This window comes from Porites lutea, chromosome 13 (assembly GCF_958299795.1).
Source record: "Porites lutea chromosome 13, jaPorLute2.1, whole genome shotgun sequence".
Lineage (NCBI taxonomy): Eukaryota > Metazoa > Cnidaria > Anthozoa > Scleractinia > Poritidae > Porites > Porites lutea.
The window spans coordinates 16,375,664-16,400,953 of record NC_133213.1 but is presented as its reverse complement, the minus strand read 5'-3'; the positions used below and the strand labels follow the sequence as shown (position 1 = coordinate 16,400,953).

Sequence of the window (25,290 nt, the reverse complement as noted above, 5' to 3'; positions counted from 1 at the left end):
TCACACTGTGTTAGAGCGTGGCGTCCTCTGCGAGAGGTCCGGGTTCGGTTCTCGAGTGTAACGTCAAATCCTTGTTACGGCTTTTTTCCTTTCCGTGTAGTTGTAAGTCTGAGCGGTGAATAGTTAGCGGGCGATGACGTATTCCCGAGCATTTGAACCAAAGTTAAGTAAGGTCCCCTTTATTTTTTTTTTTTTTACTTTAAGGTAATACTGTATTTAACGACGTCGTACAATATTTCCCGACGAGTTTCTTTTTAATGTATTATATCGGATTAAACGTTAGTAGGTTAACAAAGAAGTTTTTAATTTGTACCTCTTTTCAGCTACACCCGAAGAATGGGGCTATGCAGAGACGCAAGGAGATGGTTGGTATAAAGCGGTGGAGATAATCATCACTTCCGTTAATGTCCTTCTATACTCGTGAGAAACCCAAAACCCTTCAAGTATTAGAGGCAAATTGGAGTGTTATACATGAACTATTTATAATTGTAATGGTTGACACTACAGCTGCCCCCGCTCTGTATATAGTATTCTTGCTCCTTGTGTAGCTCTTTGAAATATACCGATGCATAATGAAGATATTCACACATATTCCATACAACAGGTGAGATAAATACAGGAAATAACCCCAAGATTCCATGCACAGTTTCGGTTCGATTTACACAGCTTTGATCAAAACATTCTCAGTCTCGAGAACAGTTTATTCTAAACCATAAGAAAAGATTTAATTAGAAGTTGAATTTTTCGCTATTTCTATTTCACTTTTTGCATTTAGTTCATTTCATTTGCCGGAAAGTAAGCCTTTGAAGTTAAAACGACGTTTGATCAATTCACGCTCGCGCATTTTAGTCTTATTTTTAAAAACTTTATAGCGGAAGGACATCTGTGAGCAGGGAATAAGTCAGCACAGAATTTGATGGTAGACGAATTTCTGTAATTTTCCATCGTCCTGTAAATGATAAGCTGGCCGTTGAATCATTCACTCGTCTTGCTTGTTTTGGGCCGAGTCTTATTCCGGTCAAAGACAGAGAAAGAATGTCTGGCAAGGTTCAACTGAAGGTTTCCAATCAAAGATTTGTGAACTCGTGTCTTGGCAAACTCACTTAGTGTTAAAATATACACTGCTCTACGCACCTTATAACTTCATCTGCGCTTAACGAGTGTCTTTTGGTCCATAACTTTCATAACAACTGTTCCACAGAATGTCACTGATAACGCGTAACGCAAAAGAGTACCAAAGTATGACTGCACAATAAACCAGATGATGGGTCGTAAGTTTCCTTACTTGCCTTTTTTTTGTGTGTTTCAGCTAAAGAAGTTCAGGAAACTTAAGGGTGAACATGGTAGAAATCCTCCTTACGTGTGCGACAACTACAGACCAGTGCAACCACTGAATGACCGCACCGTTTACTCTGTCACAAAGAACGATTAGTATCAACTCTATGTGTAATGAAACAGATGAAGAAAACGTTAGCACTAATTATAATGGTAAACATAAGCAGGCACTGTAACATTTGTTTAGTCAAACCCCGTTAATACGTATACTCTGAACACTCAGGGGACATAGAAAGACTGAGTGTCTATACGAACGGGGTGTCCTTTTTGAGGGGGTTGAATTTAGGGAAAATTTAAGGGCTTTCTTTCCACAGGGACAAAGCAAACTGCTCGTAATAATGAGATGTCCGTATTGAGCGGGTATCGGAAAGCGGGGTTTGACTATATCTAAAAAGCAACCCTAAGAGACAATTTTAGAGATGATACTTAAAGGAAACCGCAAATTGCCAGGAGCAGCCAACGACCGCTTTACTAAATTGATTCTACGAATAGCCTGTTCAAGCGTTTTTATTGCTCGGAAAATAGAGTCCGGTTTATATCGAGAGACCCTCATTTCCGGGGTAACCTAGGGTGACTCTCCCAGCTTAGTCAACTTTAACGAGCGTTTATATGGAAACTGCAAAGGAAGTTGATCCCTTCATGCGAACTAACAGTGCTCTCACGTGCTCTGATTGGCTCGTTAAGCCCGAGTTGACCCGGCTGGGCGAGCCAAAGTTTTTTACATGGAGAAAAGTTGGCCCGGCTCAGAGGGTGACCCTACTACCATCACTAAAAGTTGAACCGGCTAGGCGGGGTCTCTCTTCTAAACTGGTTCGCCACGTTTTGTAATGAGATGGTGAAAAATTAGTTGGCTCGTCCGCCAAGGTAGCTCGGGTAGGCAAGAGACCTTTCTTTCTGGGGCAACTTTTCTCCATATAAACGATGCCTAAGCGCTATAACTTTTTATTTATCTTTTCGGTCATCAGATGGTAAGCTTTTATGCCTTGTCCAATTTACTATGCTTATCCTTAACGTTTTAATCTCGGATTCCTGAAGAGTTTTTCTTTACGACTAGATCTTTCTTATACCAATTTCCTTCACTGTTTTTCAAACCGACAATTGTAGGAGGTCATTTCATACGAATAATGGCTGAATCTAGTAGGAAATAAAAGCAAAAACCAAGTTTTCCATAATCTCAGTTAAATGGAGTAGGCCACTCTTGGCTGATTACAGAAAACGGTCGTTGGATGTTCCTTAATTGCTTAGCGGTACACAAGCGACGATATCGCTTTTAAAAGCGATTGATTCTAATTTTATTTGTCACTGATGTGTCTAGTTTGTTCAGTCAATAAACTGTTGGTGGGAAAGGCAACGAAGTCGGCTTTCTAGACACCGTAATTTTTGCCAACTAAATACCTTGGCTCTCTTTAGCCCGGACTCCACATAACTCCGTTCTCGACCAGGGGTTTGTACTACAGTTCGGGCTTTGACGATGGTTTAAAAACAAACCTGTAAAGAGGACGCATGCTTATTTTGTTGAATTGACATCTAAGTGAGTTTCGTAACTTATACCCATCCCTCTCAAGGCTTAAACCTCGGGCGTGTACGCAAAGTCATACTCCCACCATTATAGAAGGGGTGGGGGTTGATGGAACCTCTTCCCTGAGTTTTTGATAATGTTAAAGTGTTTCGAAACGATTTTGCCTTCAATGGAAAGCCTTTGATCTTCTCAACAAGATGAGGTATATTTCCTGGCTAGTGGCGTTGCTGGAGTCCTGTGACGTCACTAAACATGGTCGCCATCTTGGCTGCCATCTTGGATTTTATCAAGAATTAGAAGTCAAACAAGCTCCCAACATAAGTGGCTTCATAGCTCAGTTGGTCAGAGCATCGCACCGGTATCGCGAGGTCGCGGTTAAATCCGTTGAAGTCCTGAATAATTTCAGGCTTCTTACGCAATTGCATAAATTTCGTTCAAAACTGCGAGGATCATTCTTTATTTGATTTAATTTAATTAGAAATCAGGTAAAAACCGCGATATTTTTTGTGCTTAACATGAAAAATAACAAATGAATATTAAGTACTTTGCATCACTTTATCCCCAGCTTTACTTTTATTGCTGACAGTATTTCAAAAACATGCACTTTCACTCAAAAATGGCTGGACCACCTGCTACTTATGACGTCATATCTCGCAACCATAGTAACTGACCATCACTAAACTTGTCCCAAAATGCGCAGGAAAATCAGAAAACCCTCAGAGGAGGGGTGTTTGTTAACTACCCCCCACCCCCGCCACACACACACACACACACACTCAAAAATGGCTGGACCACCTGCTACTTATGACGTCATATCTCGCAACCATAGTAACGGACCATCACTAAACTTGTCCCAAAATGCGCAGGAAAATCAGAAAACCCTCAGAGGAGGGGTGTTTGTTAACTACCCCCCACCCCCGCCACACACACACACACACACACACTCAAAAATGGCTGGACCACCTGCTACTTATGACGTCATATGTCGCAACCACAGTAACTGACCATCACTAAACTTGTCGCAAAATGCGCGGGAGGGATAAAGGAACAGCTACTGAAAACTTCAGGTGCTGGCGTTTTATCGTCTAGGAAAAAAGATCAGAAATCAATCAGAGGAGGGTTGTTAACCAATCCTCCGCCCCCACCCCCGTTGTGGGTTCGAGCTTAACCTCGACTTACTTTATAATAGACCTCTTTAGCTTGTATGTTTTCTTTCCCCAATGAAGGTCTCCGGGAATCTGCCCCTTTGTCTTTTCATAAATCATGCGTACATATGCACGGGAATAACACAAAGTTTGAATGAAACAGTCATCTAGGCTGTTGTCATGTGACCTACATTGGGAAAACAAAGCATACAGGCTACAGAGGCCTAACTGCTACAGTTTCCGTTATGTTAACAATTAAAATGACAGTACTTGAGGTTTTTTGACAGGGAGTCATTTTAAAGGCAATGAAAAACTTCCAAAATTAGTTAGTGCGCCTGCGCCGACAAAATCGCCGTTTACTTGAGGATCAGCAACGAATAATAAATTTCTTTTGTTTTATTCCCCTAAAACTCAGAACCAATTCTGAACTTTAATATATGGAAATCGGTCTATTATAGTCATTTTGATATCAAACACTTTGCTGTTTCCATCGTTTTGAAACAGAGGCTAAGAGCAAATTTCCAGCCATATTTTTAAAGATCCTGTCAATGCTCATCACTGGAGTTTAATACTTGATATCAATAACTCTAGTCTCAAGGTCTCGTAATTTTAAAGCAGTGAATTAAACTTTCTGAGTCAAAAATTTGAATGCTTTTTAAAATATTAGGGGACCTTGAGACTACAGAAGTAGAATATATAGCCTGTACGTTTAAAATTGCTTCTTGCGCTTGCTGGAACAAAATTGTCATTGACAAATGGCACAGACAGTTGATACCTGGACTTAAATATTCAGACAAAATTTAAAGTTCCCAAAATAAATTTTTGTGAAGCAACATCATATGATATTGATAAAGCACCTTTAGTTGATCAGTAACATAACAACCTTAGCTCAAACAGTATCACGTGCTGACAACCGTGGCTAATCTGGGAGCTACATATTAACGAGGAGTTCATTCATGGTAAAATGCAGGGGTGCTCAAGGCATCCACATGTAACCCGGGCCTATGGGTCTTTAGCGGAGCTTAGGGCTCTCTGCATAACTAAACTACATAGTTACCACTGGTTAAGATTGACACCACAGATCGACACATTACTTTATTATCAGGGTGTTCGTCGATTAAGCGGGCTCTTATCATCGACATTACGGTCATTAATTTATGGATGCTAACACTAAAGCAGGCTCCTGAGCATATAACTTAAAAGTAACAGAACAGTGAAGTAACTCGTATTCTATAACTAAACACAGTTACCCACACAAGACACTTGCGATCATTCTATAGCAGTACCAACAATACAGAGCAAAATAGATATGCATACCGTAAACTGTCGCTTACAAGCCCCACTTATAAGTCCTACCTCCCAGTTATAAACCCATCTACAATTAAAAAAAAAAATTCCGATTATAAGCACTCCCTCCCCCCCGGATATAAGCCCCCTCAAAAATGAATTAAAATGATTCGATTTGATATGAAGTTTGAAGTTTAATTAAAAATCAGTTAATGCAAAAAGTTTTTTAATCAGCACTACTCTCGCTTGTTTCGAAGCACTTTTTCTTTTCCGTTTATAACGTAATTTCCTCGGATATAAGCCCTTATGTTTATAACCCCTACGTAAAACCCCTTACAAAGACGTAGCCCAATTAGCACCCTCAGACCTAGGCTGATACCCAATTCTCAGTTAACTACTGATTTTTTGGCCAAATATTAGTTAAAGAGGCTGTATCACGGTAGTCCAGTTCATTTTGTTCAATTTTGCCAATTAATCGCCCTCAATCGCTATGGAACTTAAAGAAAGCAAATTACATTACATGTAAATGACAAAGTCAGAGATTCGAGACAAACAAATGTGTCTCCTGAGCATTATTTTTGAAGTTGCAAGCAGCGGAGATAAACTCTGAAAAACTGTTGGGCTGAACAGTTTTCAAAAACCCTAATTTCAATCCGTTTCAATCTTCTTCAGTTTTGCCCATCCGCGGCATCTTTTGTTTCTGTTGTGTTATATTAACCTTCCTTTAATCTTTCAAGCGGTTATTTTCATGTTTCTCTTGGATTTAACGGGCATTTTGTAATACCCAATTTGGCTGAATTTCGTGACACAGCTCCTTTAAATACTGTTTTTATTTTTGCCAATTCTCAGTTAACTTCTAATGTTGGTTAGCTGTTAACTTTCACTTTCTTACAGCGAATATTGTTCTGCCGTAACCCAAATTTTCTTTACTTCAGCACGTCAATCACTTTTGGGGGTGAGCTCTACTAAAATCAAGGTATAGGTCACATGAATTCCTATAAACTCCTCCACGTACAATTTGTAAGTAACTGAAAATATAGAACGTGACATAACATAACAACTTTATTTAAGTCTCGATGTGTTTAGCTAATACAAGCTAATTGGGGAGACTAAGTTACTAACAAAATATTTAAAGAAGTTTACAGTACTAGAAAAAACAAGTAGATTTGTTTCTAGCAAAGTAGCAACAAATGGGGATGCCGGAGGTGATACGCAGTTTAAGCTTTCGCTCACAAACGAATCAATGGTTCCGCAGTTTGCTCCCAGCCATTTTTTTTTTGTCTCCATGGGAACTCAAAGCGCGTTAATATTTTTTTGTTGAAACTGAAGTCTAGCGGCTGATTTCCAAAACCTCCTGAACAGTCTGGGCTGCATGGAGTCATATTAAACCTAATCGGTTTCCGCGCAGGTGTAACTCGACCTGATGTTTGGAGACTTAGAGAAGAGAGTGAGAGAGGCCGAGCATAAAGCCTGGAAATCAAATAGAGTTACCGATAAATTATCAGTAACTCTTTAAATTTCATTAAATGAAATTTATCATACATTCAACTCACTATCTCTTCTCTGATTGGTCGAAAGCGTACAGTGAATTTTGAATTCTTATTCATGCACGCCTCGTTTTAAGCTGATAAAGTTTTATTCCCGCACTCCAACGCAAAGTACTCGCGAAACGACCTAACACGTACGCAAACCGACTGAGCACGTTAGCGAACAGGACGTAGGCGAAACGACTCGGCTACAGCGCAATATTTGCTGCTTGTTTGACGGGAAAAAGAGGAAATTATCCTGAAGTATACGACACGCAAACTAACTGTGTCTACATCGCTCCTTGTTTCTGGAGCCATTTCAAAGCCGCTTAATTAGCACTCGGAAAACGGCTTTTAAACAGTTGATAAACACGCTGAAAGTTCTTGGAGTTCTCGATCGTAAAGGGGTCGTTCAACCCTTTTAGCTCTGATATTTGCAGTCAAATATTTTTTTTTTACAACATTAAAGGTCAAATGAACCAAAAATTCGACATTTTTTATTTTAGTTCAATTCTAGTGAAATGTGTTTAATATGAACCAAATAAACATACTATGAAGTTTCAGCTCAATTGAAGCAAGCACCTCCGAGATATTCGCAATTAAAAATTGCTGTTTTTTGGCACTTATCTTCGTAGAGCGGTCGGAAAAGTTGTCGGAAAAAACAGCTTGTGACGTCAATGTTGGTCAGGTGAAAAAAAGCGGGAAATTCAAAACAGAGTTTTTCGAGCCGACTTGGCGCAGAAGTGGTTTGTGCGACCACAAATATAAACCTGGAAAGAACAGGCAATTTGTCTTCAAAAGTTGCAAGCTGTGGTTATAACCTTCTTATTATTGAATTTTCTCGAAGAATACATCATAGTAAAACGGACTTTAACGACATTTACTAATTTCCTTCAGTTGTACTGGAAATGTGCGTGCGTAAGTCCGATTTTTTTCAAGGTGCATTCACAAAATGTGTTCATATAAGGAAGTTCCTGGATATATAAGGTCCGGAGCTCCACCGTGGACACAAGAACAAAATATCTTTGTATAATAATCTGCCCAAAGAAATTCAAGTTTGCCCACAATGTGTCTGAAGTCACTGAACTTTGTCGCACTAGAGCTGATATTTTAAAACCCACGCTCGATGGGACACTTCTAGCTTCGCAGAACACTAAAATGTAAACAAAATCCTCAATGTAGAAGTTTTGGCGTTGATATTTGTGCAGAAAAAGAGTTAATCTTTATCTAGAAAATCTTCCCCAAGATCGGTTTCAAAGCATCCATAGTTTTTTAAACTTGATCGTTTCGCGCAGATTAATTTTGCTTTGTGTTGTGAAGTTGAACATGCATAACATCTGTTAAAAACCTACGCGTAAGTAAGATTTCCTTCAAACAAAGTTAAAGTTACATTATTGCAAAAACTTCTTTCCAATTATGTATAAGATTTAATTACCGATTGAGGTCACTTTAGGGACCATAGACGCCACTATAAGCTGGCAAAGAGATGCGACAAGCAAAGAACAATTCCATCATGCATAAAATTCAGCATAAGTAAACTAAAAAAAGCTTCAATAAGGTTGCAAAACAACAAATTTTCATTAAAAAAACATAAGGCTTCAGGCTGTTATACCTGATGACAAAGAAGAAGTGAATTTTCTGTACGGAAACAACCTACCTAAAGATCTTAAAAGAAAAAGATCAGTTGCAAGCGTCGCAGCCAAGCCATGATTCCGACTACTTAGCTAGATTAGCTACTTTTTTTTTTTAGTAATAACTGGTCCATGCGAGGGTCTTCATTCAAGCAAATTAAACTCAGCAAACTGAATCATTAGAAAATACAGAAAACTGCACATAAGGATTTATTTTGCTCGCTTCAGTCAAATCCAGCTCCAGCAATTGTTTACGGGCAAAGAGTCGATTGGAGTCACTGTCGGCAGTTGTCGTTCTTCGCTACTTCACAGCGAGAGAAAGGAAAATTTGCGTACAGAAAGATAACAAAACTATGTAATTAAAACTGAAAAAACTAAAGGGGAAAAAACTCTGACTATTATTACTTGAGCAACAGAAAAATGATCGAAGTAGTCTTTTCTTCTCGAGTAAGCTTGCTGGCCTTCTAAAGTTCCGAGGAAGTTTTAAACGCCCAAGTTTGTTCACTCGCAAGCGTTAGCATCACGGTTCTTTGACATAAGACAAAGATAAAGCTGGTTCTGCAAAGGTAAATAAATCTGGGCATTTAAAAAAACTAACCGTAACTACTAATAACAGAATACAAGCGGGTTTTAATTCAGTCCGGCGAAAGAAGGCGAGGCACTGGGCACAAAATCATTTCACAAATCGAATGCACAATTATCAGAAAAATACAAACCTCTTGGAAATGTTCAAAATGTTTTATTCCTCCTCAGACAGACGGATGATCTACTTTTACTCTAACATTGGTTGTTCTGAATCCAAAGTAATTTTCAAGTGACGAAAAAACAACAACAAAAACAAAAAAAAAGCCTTTAGAAGGAGCAAACGTTCGCACCTCGTGTATTTCATTCAGTCTCAGTCAGAACTCTCACAGAACGAGACAAACAAACGGAGGCGATAAGGGATGCGCAGAAGCTTGCGCAGAACGTTTTTCCACCCTGAAAGACCAACATTGACGTCACGTAGTCTCCAGTCTATCACGCGGCCATTTCAGAAACGTTTTCGTGAAGTTTTCGGAAATGCTCGGATTTTGGTCTTTTATCTTTCTATAAACGCTTGAGAAGAAAAATCTTTCCCCAAACCTCACTTAGGATGGTTCTTTTTAGTGTTTGGTGAAGGTAAAGCGGCAAAAGAAAATATGTCAATTTTTTGGTTCATTTGACCTTTAAGCCAGTAAACTTCCTTTTAAACTGACTTTCAGATCGTCTGCATGGATATAAAGTCTTAAGGAGAAGAGTTCTTAACCCTGAGAAAGTCTGCTTGGGAGGCTCGTTGAGTGATCACGGAAATCAAGCGAATTATTAGAGGACATTAAGGCGCTGATGACACATTTTCCAAAAAATGAATGTAGGTGGCATGGGCTAGTTATTACACCAATTGCACAAATAATTACCACACATTGTTCCTGAAATGATATAAAATGAAATGAAATGATGAATAAAAGCAGCCCCCAGTCGTCGACGGATCTCAGGCTATGGCCCACCCTTCCTTAAATATATACAATAACCTTCTCCAAAATTTGAATATAGTAATAATATAGACAATTAACGCATTTGAACACTGATGAACCTCCTTACTTTATAACTGCAACGTGATCATGAATAACAGACTAAAAAGGGACTGGATGATGTTCGTCTAAACATCCGGATCGTCACAAATGATGGCTGAAGCTGAGGACATTTGATCTGTACGTAAACACTGGCAGAGTACGAGTCAGTAAGTAAATCGCGACGCTAAGCTTTAGTGTCATATTGAGCTTAGAAGGGATGTTAGAAATGCAAAACTAATGTTAAAGGTCTACCATTGTCCAACAGACGGCCTTATGCGCCTACTGGCGCAACGAGATTGTTCAACGGACATGTCTTCATAAGCCTATAATTAGACACCTGCAGTTCAATCTTTTCCCAAGGTTCTATATTTCTGTATTACGTAGGTTCAATATTTTTCCAAAGTTCTATACTTCTGTATCACGTAGTTTTGCTAAAACACGTTATTTTCTGCAGACTGTTAAAAAAATACAAGGATAAGGAACGAATGTGAACCTTTTGGTGACATTTTTAACTTTAATTATGGAGTTTATTACCCACTGTCTCTCTTTCAAAATCGTTATATCTCTTCTTGTGTAATGTCGGGGCAATAATTGTTTAAAATTGTTGGCATTTTGAAGAGCTTGAAGTATTCCATAGACATATAGTGAAGTGGCCATTCTGTATCCCTCTATGAACCCGGGTTGTATCTAATTCATAAGATCAAGTGTCCTCAAGTGTCCTCTTGACGCCTTCCTCTATGTATTGTGTAAGTAATCTTTATTTTAAGACCACTAGACTTAAGGCTAAAATCAGTGTGGGGTCGTTCATCGGTAACTAGTCATTTTGAAGTACAATATAACAAACACAAGCTGGAGTGTGTTAACATGTGTTAGTTCTCTCGTAACTTTTTTTGTTTTTTTTGTTTTGTTACAAGAAGAAGCGTATCCGATCGAGTTCATTGAAATAAACATACCCCAAGGTTTTCGATATCGCCGTTAAACACTCTGTCTAGTGTTTGTCACAGCGTCTCGAATGAATGATGATCCTTTAACAAATACACCTTATTCAAAGTATTAGGGGTAACTATATCTAGAGCACCCTTCAACGGAATTGTCACATTTCTGATGTAATCAAGAAGGCCAATAAGCGAATGTTTTTCCTTGTTTTGCTTAAGGGTGCCAAGGTCCCGACCCATGATATTATCAGTTTCGATCATACCTTCATTAGGCCGGTATTAGATTACTGCACACCCTTATACCAGCATGCATTGCATGCGCATTTAAGCGACGACTTAGAGCGCATTCAGAAGCGCACGTGCACGTTCTTAATAATTATCCCTCGGCCTTCCATACGTTGGCAACCTCCCATTGTACATCATGAGTTCTCTTAAGGACAGACGCATTAAACAGTGCAACAAAGTATTTGAATTAGTCGTATCTGATTCTGCGCATAAGCTGCACTCTCTACTACCACCAAAATAAATTCTCTGCCAAAAAAAGTAGACGTGTCAGGACCTACGTATATACGGTGTACTCTCTGAAGAGTCGCTCGAGCCCGTGTGTTTCAGTATTAGCGAGTTGTAAGCGACGACGTTTTTGAGCGACGGAAGTTAACCGGAAGGTGACTTTTCGTATTCTTCGGCCGCGCGTTTCCACAAATTCTTGGGCAAATCGTCTCTTTAAGAGTAAAGGCACCTAGTAATACAAATTTGGTAGCGTCAAGACCAAAGTTTATTCCGGATTACTAAAATATCGTTAAAAATGTAATTACTTCGGTAATCATTTCCTACTTGGCTTTTTCAATTTGTTTTTGTTTTTGGATGAAAACGCTTATATTGTCATTTATATAACTATATTTTTAACAAATGAATTTTTACGATTTCATGCATGTACATGCCTATACCTCCAGCTGTCATCATATAACCTTATTTTAAAAGGGCAGTATCACTAGATTTTTTTTTTTTTTAATTTTTGAAAATTACTCTGGAATCTAGGTACACTAGCGTATGCAAAGAAAGAATGGACGTTGAATTACACGAGAGAGGCAAATATTCAATCTCCAAGGTATGAACAAATAGGGATCGTAAATAAATGTATAGTTTTGAGCCAATTTTTTCACAAATAACAGTCAAATTTGAAGCGATTTGAAGTTAAGCCACTCATGATTTCAAAACTCAACAACACCTACTGTACTTCTAATCCGTAACATTTTGGACCACCTTAATCCGAGAAGGGCAGTTGGGGTAGACGGCATTTAGTGCATTTCGCCACGAATCTTGCGTTTGGGATCCCAAGTTCTTGCCGAAGAGGTGACTAATTTGATCAACATCTGTATACTGAATCGCTCATTGCCGTCTGAATGGAAGCAAGCGCGCCTCAATCCTGTCAGCCAAAGCAAACTACCGCCCTGTCTCAGAATTAACTTTGCTATCGGAGGTGTTTGAGAAAGGTTATTTAAGACCAAACTTGGAGTGCATTTCATAACGTTTTGTCCTCAAACTTATCTGGATTTATGAAAACCTATTCTTGCTGCACTGCATTGCTAAAAATTACTGAAGACTGGAGGAACAGTATTGATAACAGCGAAGCTGTAGCGGCGGTGGCTGTAGACATGAGCAAAGCGTTGGACGCCATAAACCACCGCCTTTTGCTCCAAAAATTGAAGGCCTATGGCTTTTCTCCACATGCCCTGGAACTAATGTGCACTTACCTGCTGGGTCGTCAACAATGTGTCAGATTAGAAGGCGTATGTTTTAACTTCAAAACAGTCAAAACTGGCGTTCCTCAAGGTTCACTATTTGGGGCAGCTTTTGTTCCCCATTTTCATTAATGACTTCAATTTCTGTGTATCTAATGTCTTAGATGTATCTCCCACCATCCTAGAATTTTTCTTCAACAAAGATCTACAAACTCTTTCGTCGTGGTTTGAGTCTAACCATTCAACAGTGAACAGAAGTAAGACTCAAGCATTATCCGTCGGACCCTGTGACTATGATTATTCTATAATTCTTAATAATGCTGGAATAGAATTTCTCAAATCTTTAACATTCTTGGAGTTACTCTAGACAAGGACCTATCCTATAAAGAACAGGTATCAGATCAACTAAAGAAAGCCTACGCGAAGGCCCCCGCGCTGAGGAGAAAAAGGCGTTTTCTTCCCCATGATGCAATGATAAAACTTTATATTAGCGCACTTAATATATTATCTCACCTACCTAGAATACTAAAGTCCTTTATTTGTAGGCATGGGTAAAGGTCAACGCAATCGTCTCGAAGATGGCAACAGTTCTATTTTGAGAACATTCATCGGGCACAGCAAGTCATGATCAGTGTCATACGATGAGCTGCTCACTACGGCTAGCAGGAAATCCTTATATTGTAGGCGCTTACATCAGGCGTTAAGACTTCTGTGGTATGGGACTTACTTATATTGGAAACCTTTTTAAATATAGGCATACACCGTATGGGCTAAGAGGCGAGGGCTCGAATATGGAATTACTTAACTAAGTTATGGAACAGTTTTCCCTCAGCAGTACGTCTTTCAAGTGATGAAAATGACTGCAAAAGTAAATTGCAAGATTTTAGCTTTTAAGAACGTTTCTTAATAGTTTTCGTTTTATGTTTTTAGTATATAGTTTTTTAGTAGGTTTTAGCTTTTGATATTTTATGTTTTTATTGCTAAGTCAGTTTATATATTTGTTGAGTTGTTTTTAAAATAGAATATTGTTTATTTATACATTTGCCACATAGAATAAAATAATGTTAAAGAAAAAAAAAGAATTTTTTACAAAGATTACATATCTACAGGGAAGGAAGAGCTACAATAATAGTTTAACATTAAATGTAAAATTATGTAACTTAAGTTTTGTAACAGATAAAGTGGCGAGGAAGCTAACAAGTTGAAGTATATAGCTTGTAGAAATAAGCGCCCCTCATATTTAATTCTGATTTAGTGTAAGCTGCCCTGTCTTGGTCAGGCGAGTTTAATTTATAGCTTTCTCGATAAGAAATTTTTTTTTAATGATGTCTTGAATCTAGAGCCGGTACCTTGTCAGCTGCTGAAGATAATAGGGAAGGGAGTTCCATAGTTTAGATCCTAGATGGAGGATTGTGAACTGTTTAATGTTTGTTCTACAGAAATATGGTCGGTAGTTATTAGCATTTCGAGCATTATATGTGTGTACTTGGCGATGAGTAAGAAAGATGGTGTTAAAAGTATTAAAAAGGAGATTATTATGATACGAGTACATAAAACAAGCAACAAAGAACGCGTTGATGTTAAAAATATCAAGGATATGAAGAGTCCGAGATAGAGGTGCAGTATGGGCAAGATACTCTGCTCCACAAATGATTCTGACGATGCGTTTCTGTATATGTAGAGAAGCCTATTTAAATTAGATCGATACGTTCTTGAGCACCATTCAATCTTACAGAAGATAAGAAAAGGGAAAACCAATGTATATTATAAGGATAACAAAGATTTAGAAGAGAGGAAAAAACGAGCCTTACTTATAGTCTGATACTTTTTTAGCAATATGATTTTTATATGATATTTCCAAGAAAGATGCTCATCTAATAAAACACCAAGAAACACCAAGTGTCACTTCAACGGTTGTACAGCAATATTACCCGGCGTAATTGTATCACTAACAGTAATAGGTTTTTGCCTGGGTCGAAAAAGAATAGGATTTGATTTGGCGACGTTGAGTGATAATTTATTTGCCTTAGGCCAACCAGCCATTTTATATGATAACTGTAATTATTATAGACTTTATTTAAACACGTTAGTATTTTGAACGAGTTTTTTTTAGTTCCTCTACGTAATGAGTTAAAATAAATGATTGATACTGATTTCAATCCCAATAAAAAAGAAAAGAATCGAACTAAACCAGAGAATAAAATTCGCAAAAATCACACCTCCTGCCCCTACTCTCCCAAACTTGCTTGAATCTTGTAATGCCATTTGTAAAGCAAATTGATTCATTTTGGTGCTAAAAAACGAATATAAGAAATAGCTGGGCTTATACACATGTATTTTATTGACTTAAGTCTGGCTTTTTGTTTTGCAAGCAGACTTGTACTAAGTTCCTTAGTGATATTTTTTGTTTTGCTCAAACATTAGCAACAAATATTATTCCTCTTATTATCCACTTTTGGTTGCATCAGCCACATTCAAGACGATTCGTCCGGGTTGAAAAATTCATAAGAAAAGTTTGCGAACGTCATGCAACTTGGCTCATATTGCCCGACTGGTTACATTCCAGCTTTTTCTTGTTGTTGTTATATAATGACCAACGGGGGACCAGTTTTGTGGTGCACAAAACAGCCAAGCTTATTTTGTTTTTTTTGCACATGCAAGAAAGACGGGTCTTTGGAAGGGTACCTTTACTTGGTGGTCTGGAGAGCCTTTTTATGAAGGATTTCAAGTTTGTCACGACATAAAGGAAGCTAAATGTTTTTATATATATAATAATTTTCTATCATCACCTCTCATCGCCAACACCCTCGACTTCCTTGTGGACAACATATCGGTGATTTCCTCGTTCCATCCTAATTAAGATATTTTAAGCCGAGGTTGAAAAAAATATCTATAATATCTATACAAAAATATCTATATATTTTAGACAAATTTTTAGCAAATTTGTTAAAAATATATATATACAGGGTGTCCCAAAAGTTCGTTCCTCTAATTTCATGCACTATAATTTTTGATCAAAACTTATTTTTACATGAAATTTCTAGAAGATGTTTATTTCTCTATCGAGAACATATGTTCAGAATTTCAGTAACTGGCATGCCCTTTTTGTTTTTTTTATCACATTCTGTAGCCGTTGCGGCATGGTGTGGGACACGGCGTGTAGACCCACAGATGATCCATTTTGAGCTTTTTTATCACCTGGTGCACAGGTGCCAGCTGAACCCCAAACAATATTTGTTCACTTTCGGCAGCTGAAAAAAAAAAAAAATTTGGGCATTCATCTACGAAAGATAATCCCCCCGGTCCCCTTCTACAGCAAGGCTTTTGTATTTCCTCAGAAATTTGAGACGAGCTGAGCGTTACTTGGTAGATTAAGTAGAGGCTTTTTTTTTGTTTTGCCATCTCAGGGGCCTCCAGTTTTAAACATTCGTTCGCTTTTCACGAACCCGTGCTGGACTTGGCATACTTATGTGAGAGCTTCCTGGTCGAGTCTCCTATTTTGTATCTAGCGTTCTTTAAAACTATTTTAGCTGCTTTATTCGGGACTCTTGATCTTCCCCTTCGTTTCTTACTTTCAAAACCTTCATTACTCCATGATCATTTTACCACCCAACATTCGGATTTTCCCAGTTTTTAGCAGTTTCTTCAACAGATAAGCCACCAAATCGAAGTATACATGCTTACCCTCTCACGTAACGGAACTTTTTTTGCGAAAAAGGGGTTCATCTTTCATGATATTCACAAAGTACAAGGAAGGAATTCAAGCAATGCGGACTATAAAATACAAAAAATATATGGCTGGAAAATATACTCGCGCACGCGCACCTTTGGCGCGGAAGTACACAAATCGAATATTCGAGTCAAAAGATGGAACAACAAGTATGATATTAATGAATTAGATTGAAAGACACAACTTTTTTTTAAATGACTTGCTTACCAAGTCCAATCGTACTGAAATACGGACTTATAAAGTAGAGGAATGAACTTTTGGGGCACCCTGTATATATTGCTCTATTCTTTTGGTTACTTCTTTATCACCTTGCCGGAAGGACCAGGTTTACCGTCAATGACGAGGCTCGAAGAGCGAAATATATTTCGAGGATTTTTAAACTTCTAGAACATTTTTATTTTTGCATTTTACATTTCGTATACGTGTGTCGAATGTGGTAAAGACGTGATGCCTTAATCTGCAAGTAATTCAAGTTATTCGAACACATTCCTAGTCTCGGCATTTACAATTTCTTAAAAATGATGTAAAGTCTGAATGTAATTATTGCTACTCAGAACTATTTTTAAGAAAACATTTGGAGACAGGTTATTATAACGGGTGATATTAAACTTTAGAACAAATTGTCCTCTGATATAAGAGCAATAAAAAATTTATTTTTTTAAAAAACTCTCCTTATAACGCATCATTTAATAACAACGACAGTCGTTACCGTACGTTCGCTTAATATTTTAATCATTTTAAGAATTTTATATTTTTTAAAAGTGATTCTTTAGTTAAATTTCACTGTCTATTTAAGAGTTCGTTTTGATACTCAATTTATTTAGTTTCACTTGGCTTCATTGCAAGGAGCACTAGATCATAATTATTTACATGTCATATTTTGAGTTATATAAAAGTAGTAATTAAAATTACTATAATCAATATTAAGAATAAAAGATTACGTGATACTCATTTGGGTATTGCGAGGCAGCATTTGGTGAGTTTGGCGAGGAAACGAAATTTAAAACTGTTTTCGAAGTACTGGGCCATCATCGCTGAGCTAGCGATTCTACACTACCGTTTTTTTCTTTACAACTCAATATCGTTGACACCTTGTACAAAAGCAAAGTTAACATTATTTGCACGTTATTGAGAAATTTTACTATTTAAACAGCAAGAACGTGTGAAGTGCAACTGAGACTGAAGTGTCACGATCAGGTGTTCTTTGTAAATATTATAGCTTTGCATTTGCTTGAAAGCCTTTGGTATGGCCCAATATTTACATAGAAAAGATTTAATCTGCGCGATAATTCGAATTACTAAAACGTCTCTTCCAATTTTGATTTCCCACCGAAACATTCTGCAATAACGACTGTTTACAGACGATCGATATAAGGAACAACTTACCTTACGAATTACGGCTGCTGAAGCGAACGATATATTCTAGAAATACTTTGCCATTTTTTCTTCTTGTCTGAATTCCCGAGAAAGCCGCAAGGAGGAGTGATTAATAGCTCTCCAAAGCAGATCTCAAAGATCCGCCCAAAGCGAAACCAAGTGTCTCACTTGTCCCAGTTTGTCAAGGCCTTGAAAACTCGCTCGGACTACTTCACCAGAAACGCATCGAGCCGCGTGCAATAATGAGGCCTTAGGGGACAAAGCAAATTCAATGGTAAAACTCTGGGAAGCTCAAGGCATTTGCATGCAACCCGGCGCGGGCGTCTGTGCTTTTAGCGGGGCGTAGAGCTCTCTGCATACTCTGCATAATATACTTCAAGATATATCGGATAATGCAAACTAGATAGGGTCTAAATACACTGTGTCCATACCACCCGCAGCGTTAGAAATTATGTTAAGCTAAGTAAAGATACCTGTGCTTAAGAAGACTTAACCTGAATTTAGAATTTAGGATGGTATAATAACGCACAAATAATACCTAATTACGTCAGAGGCACCCAACGTCAGTTTTTGGAAAATATCTGTTCGGAAGACGATTTGAGATCTAGAATTTTCGGAACATTTGTTGTAAAATTTCTTGCTTGCCTGCCTCTCCTAGGATTTTCAAACATCTAAATAATGGTATAATTGCTCATGTTTAACTGATTTTTACTCTAAAAAGGTCACCCAGAACTTTCGGTAGGCTTTTTTCTGGCTGAAATTTTTGAAAAGGTAAGTTTTGATCCCTATAATTTTCGGATCACCAGACTTTCAGCTAGGAAATCCGAACAGATGAAAAATTTTTAGGGGATAAAAATGTGCCTATATATATCTACCGTTTAAATACTTAAATACTTTCAACAATGCCACGTTTCAGTGGTTTTGAATTATATTCTCGTTGGGTGCCCCTGTTACCTGCGCAATTACCTTTGTCAATCAATTAGCAATTAATGAATTCGACTTTCGTATTATCTGAAGGGATGTGCAGATCAAGGAGGGTTTAATTTATAATACTTCAAAAACAAGCTAAATAACCATGCTATACCTCGAGCGATGTTCTTGAAATAGCAGTTGTCGTCCATCTAGTTGTATTTTTGCTCCCCTTGCTATGTCATTAGGCAGCAGTTCGCGAATTTTCTCTTCGTAAAACGTGTGAAATTTTCCGCAATTTTTTCCTGGATTATATAACTAACAGCTAAGCGACTGCAGCCTCGTCCCAAGGGCTTGTGGGCAGTCGTACCTTTTTTCTTTCGATATCCGGTACTATTGACGTCATTTTGCCGGATATGGCAAAAGCCGAGGCGGCGGTGAAAGTCTTGCAAATTAATAGTCAACGCTAGCTGGATATAAAGAATTAGTCGAGGAATTTGAGTCAATCAGAAGCAGAGAAATATTTTGAATAGATACCAAAAAATAAGAACTAGAGTTAATCGGTGATTATGTGAGTACGTTTGCCTTTGTTAGTGTATTGATGTTTCAGATTCATTACCGGAAGATGACCAACAAACACACCACTAAGATAAGATATTGTGAATAGGTTGTAAATACGATATAAGCTTACCAAGGTAATATCTACTTACCTCCCAAAATATATTTTGTTAATCCTAGAGTATGGTCAATAATACGGACAAAACTAGGAGGGGATTCGGATGCGGTTTTTTGTTTGAAACTACATAATTTACAAATGCAAGAAAGCGTGGGAGCCTGGAAGCGAATCGTGCATGGCTTCTTGCGTGAAACAACTTCAAGCGTTTGAAGGAAATACTCAAACTACTGAAACTCAAATATCGGAAAACCAGACATCGTGTTTTATATTGCTATCCCAGACGAGTAGGTTTTGATAACAATACCCTAAATAACCAATTACAAACATAGAAATTCACGGGTAAAATTCTACTTCCTTGATCTCCATCTGTGTTTTGTACAAACATGCCGCACTTAAATGGTGAAATTCGTCAATAAAGTGTAAATAATGTTAGCTGTCTTTATATGTCTTTGTACAGGGTGTCAACGTTTTGAGTTACAAGAAAAAACGGTAGGGAAGAGACACCAGCTCACCGATAATGGCCCAATACTTCGAAAACAGTTTTAAATTTCATTTCCTCGCCAAACTCACCAAATGTTGCCTCGCAATACCCACGTGAGTATGACGTAATCTTTTATTTTTAATATTGCTTATAATAATTTACTTCTTATGTAACGCAAAATATGACATGTAAATATGATCCACTCTCTGGCAAGAAAAGAAATTAAAGTTTCTACGAATTATCTTGAATCTTAAATTAACAGATATTTTATTTTTTTGTGAATAAAGTTTCTTTTTACTTGCTAGCACTAAAATTAGAATCTGTTAACATTTGTACCTGGTAACAGACATTGTTTTTCTAAAACATTGGCAACAAATATCATCCATCATCTACTCAGTACATTGTTTTAGCCACTTTTGTGCTCTTGGGTTGCCCAGGGTTAAATTTCGAATAGTCGACATTGATAAAAAAAGTACCGAACGTCAACTGCCCACTGGCGACATTGCCTTCAATTGTTCCTATTGTTACGTAATTAAGGAGAGACCCATTTTTAATGCATGCCGAGCTTATTCCTTTTAGCACATTTACCCACTTTTATTGATCGTGCATAAAACGACCAAGTTTATTGCTTTTTGCTTATAATTAAAAGCCAAAGGTCTTTGGAAAAAATTATAAAGTATCTTGAATTGGTGGAGTTTTTTTTATGAAGGGTTTGAAGTTTAATACGCAATATAACTGATACAGTCTCATAGCCCTCCTGCAAAATATGACATGTAAATAATGATCTAGCTCTCTTTGCAATGAAACCAAACTAAACTGAGTGTGAAAACGAACTCTTCAATGCAAGAATCAATAATGTCATTAGTGATATTTAACTGAAGAATCACTTTCAAAAAATATAAAAATGATTAAAATATTTATTTATATTGTAACGACTGGGGTTGTTATTAAAGAAAAATGTCTGTCTTAAATGATGCGCTCTAAGAAGAGTTTTATAAGAATTTAAATTATTTACTGCTCAGAGTACATTCTAAAGTTTGGCACCCGCTATAAATAACCTGTCTCCAAATTTGATTTAATAAGGGGTAATTCTGAGAAGCGATAATTACAATTCAGTCTTGACATTAGTATATCTGGTTCAAACACTCATTAATAATTTATAAAGAAAAAGCAAAAGAAATTAATTTTTTAATGAATGTCTTTTTATCTGATAAAGACAAGGCTAAACTTAACATTCAATTTTTTAGACCAAATAAACCCCAAATCTAAATATTAGTGCAAGAATGAGTTGATCTATACTGATCAGAGATTTTGAAGCCGTTCGAAAAACTTGCAGTGTTGTGTATTATCATGTTTAAAAAAGCTCTCGGCTTCGCCTCGATTTTTAGAACCTTATAATACACTCCCGCTGGTTTTTTTTTTAAACAGTACAGAACGTTGCATAACGTGAAATAAATCCGTAATGTCTTGAGCTGCTAGCACGTGAGCGTTACTGGAAGAAAGACTGGAAACCATTGAAAAGAAACCAGAACCGGGATTTTGCATATGGAAAAAACATGCAAAGCGAACCAAAACGTCGGACAGCACTGTTCTGTATACGTTGCAATGAGCTTGTTAACATGTATAGTTTTTAAACCACGCCATGATATTCAATGCATTCGGTAATGAATGCATGAACAAGTGTTTGCTGAGTTACAAAGTCGTACATGTCTTCTCCATATGACAACGCCAAGTCCATGTTTTCATCAACAAATCAAGAGATCTGATCAGCAAAAAAACAAAACAAAGCAAGCAAACAACCAAAGCGCGAACATAAATCTGCAAGGCTGATCGTACTATGCAAAAAAGGAAATTAAAATATATTTTAAAAAGACCATAGACACCAGTAGAGCTTCAACAGAGCGGTGTTGTAGACAGCTTCTTTTGCAATTTCTTGCGGCTTCAAAAAACGGAGCAATAACAGAGATGTTCTGATAAAATTTTCGCACAGAAGAGAAGAAGACGGAGAAGACGAAGAAGAAGAAGAAGAAGAGACTATAACACATTAACAGTAATGAGAGATCCTATGGATAACAATTTTTATTTTCCGTTACAAACTGAGGCCTAGGCCAAACGTTGAACTTTTCATGGGACGAACCAAACTCTAAATTAGTTGGGTCGACCTAAATTAAGTTAAGATCTTCTGTTGGGTCAGACGTAACCTGTTCCAGGCTCTCAGTTAGTGGGGAAGACGCGAAAGTGAAAGGCACGCGAAATGTTGGCGGGGCGTGTTTGCGCTTTCTCAATTCAGCAGACCCGACTATCTCGGAGCCTGGAACAGGCTAGGTCAGACGTCAAACTTAGGACGCGTCGAACCAATCAACTGAATGAGAGCAAAAAGCAATTCTAGCCGAGCGAGGCTAAATACACATACATTATTATATAAATTTTGAAGTTATTAGTTTTTTTCGTCGCATGTGAATTAACAGATATTTTATTTATTATTTTTTTATGAATAAAGTTTTTTTTTACTTACTAGCACTAAAATTAGAATCTGTTAACATTTGTACCTAGTAACAGACATTGTTTTTCTAAAACATTGGCAACAAATATCATCCATCATCTACTCAGTACATTGTTTTAGCCGCTTTTGTGCTCTTGGATTACCCAGGGTTAAATTTCAAATAGTCAACATTGATTAAAAAAGTTCCGAACGTCAACTTCCCGCTGGCGATATTGCCTTCAATTGTTCCTATTGTTACGTAATTAAAGGAAGACCCACTTTTTTTTCGTGCATGCCGAGCTTATTGCTTTTTGCACATATACCCACTTTTATTGATCGTGCATAAAACGACAAAGTTTCTTGCTTTTTGCTTATGATTGAAAGCCCAAGGTCTTTGGAAAAAATAGAGTATCTTGAATTGGTGGAGTTCTTGTTTTTTTTTTTTTTTATGAAGGGTTTCAAGTTTAATACGCAATATAACTGATACAGTCTAATAGCCCACCTGCTCCTTCACTGGACCCACGTATTATGATAGTCTCGATTCATCCTAATTAAGATATTAAGCCAAGGTCGAAAATACATATACTGTTCGTCTGGATTTCAGCTCTTGTTAAGTGCTTTTGTCAATTAGAATCAAAGGAGTATTTATTTTTCGCAGCTTGTCCTTTGACAGATCAGTTCTTTTTCAGTTAGTGGAGTGAACACTAGTAGTTCAGTCACAAGCGACTGGCACGGTGCGATACGACAGAAAGAACGGTTAGAGCAGCTGTGAAGTTCACTTGATAACAGTCTTAGGTATGCATTATCTTTCATTGATGATATAACTTACACATCGAACACCTTTACACCTATCAGATTTCGAGCAATGACTATTAACTAACGCCATTCCACTTTTTGAGTCTGCGACCCCAGAAATGCTTTGAAAAAATTTGCACCTTTCTCGAGGCCCTCGCATGGTACAATTTGTTTTCTAGGACTTAAAAAAGTAAGGTTAAAGTGTTGTTGTTTTTTTTCATTTCATGAATTTGCGCTTTAACCACCATTAGGACAGTCAAGCAAAGTCAATTTCTCTCATTTTTTGATATCATATCAGTCAATTTTATTGTTGTTTTTATGCTTTGTAATCGAATTTTAGAAACCTTGAAATGGTATCAGTAATAAAGTTGTTGGTGTTGTTCACTACCATTGGTGCTGTCTATAGCGAGAGCGGTAAGTTGTGAATTATGTGATGTAGAAGACATAACAACTAGGACCGTATTTTTGTCCCCAACATTTGCAGTCGTTGTTTGAAACTATACTCCCAGCATGGCTTATTAGGAAGTGTACCTGTCACTTTGTAAACTCGTTTCACATCGTCAAAACCCGATACTATAGCGTTTTAGGGTGTGGCAAATAACACTGTCCTTTCGCTCATATTTTTTGTTTTTTGACTTTTTATCGTTATTGTTAATAAGCTTACATTGAACATCTCTACTGAGAGTACGCTTTGATAGATTGTGTTGGCAAAAGTAGCATAATATGCTACTAGCAGTGCTCCTATATTTCTAAAATTATGCCAACAACTGTGCTGGTTTTGTAAATTATGCTCATGTTTTAGCCAAAAATGCAGAAATCGTGCTTCAGCTTTTTACTAAATTGTGCAAAAACACCTCAACATCTATGAAAAACACAAGTAAATGGCAAACACACTTACCCTATGTTCATGTAGAAACTTTCAGAGCGCATAATTCATTGTCTAACACCTTTAAAAGACTCAATCAATTAACAACCAACAAGCAGACGTCATCTTGGGTAACCGCCGAGCTAGTTATGCGCATGCATTCGAGCCCCAGGCCTTCGTCAGAACGAATCCGCCAAGCAAGCGAGCGACCAACAAGTCATCAACTGACAAAGAAGCTACAAAGAAGCTTTTTAGGGTATACAGCTGTTTCGAGAAAGGTTGTCGGCAAAACTGTGCACTCGACAATCCCGAAAGGTAATATGGGATATGATCAATGCACTTTTCCTGACACTGTAGCTGTCGAATCTACTTTTGTTGCTTTCTTTTAGCACTCGCAAACATATGTCCATGGCTTCTCGTGCAATTTCTTGAAACTTCTTTGAAAAACAGCGAACTCAAAATCACCCACAACACCCTTCGGGATTGTCGCGTGCACTTTTTCCGACAACCTTTCTCGAAATAGCTGTATATTTTTAAGAATACGCGAAATAAAACTTTAAAGTAAAATTTCGTCCCCGTATTGGTCCTTGTCTTTGAATCAAAAAGGTCTTAAAGGAGGGAGATCTTTGCAAAGTTAGTAAGTTAGCTACATGCAGTGGAACTTTGGATTCGCTCTAACGAAGGGCCTACGCTTGAAACGTCCAGCCTCTCAACTCCCCAAACCCCCCCCCCCCCCCCCCACTAGTCTACCTTCAGTTGTAAAATCAGGATAAACCCAGATCTGTGTTTTACACCACCATCCCCAGATCTGTGTTTTACACCACCATCAACGCAACACCACAGCTTCTTTGTAAACTAGCCGCTTTATTTATAGTTATCTTTATTATGTTTAATTGTATCTTTTTCAGAGGGAAAATGGGGCTATGTAAACATCACAGAAGATGGCGGTTAGTATAACTGGAGCTACATAAACCTTTATTTAGTTACTGTCCTTCTATATTAGAACGAACTTTGATCTGGTACGCAAAATGCAATTTGTTAAAGAACCTCGAGATCTGGGAAATCCATGACAGTTTCTTGAGAATAGTAAATCCTAAAGAGGCGTTCAAAGAAGATACAGCCATAGACGACAGTGTAAGCTTTTGACCCAGACGAGAATAAGGCATGTTATAAGACAGTTATTTCTCGTCCACCTTATGACTTTGAATTGTTTCTCCTTCATTCTAATCTAACTTACCCGCTGAAGAGATTTCAGTGTAATGAACA

The 25,290-nt window shown here is 37.6% G+C and overlaps 2 protein-coding genes across 2 annotated transcripts in view; one reads left to right on the top strand and one right to left on the bottom strand.

Moving 5' to 3' along the window:
• The window catches only part of LOC140922660 (carbonic anhydrase-like), a 99,537-nt gene that overhangs the window by 14,086 nt on the left and 60,161 nt on the right, over positions 1-25,290 (top strand). The gene's annotated exons all lie outside the window — the stretch shown is intronic.
• The window catches only part of LOC140922661 (cilia- and flagella-associated protein 54-like), a 94,820-nt gene that overhangs the window by 26,657 nt on the left and 42,873 nt on the right, over positions 1-25,290 (bottom strand). The gene's annotated exons all lie outside the window — the stretch shown is intronic.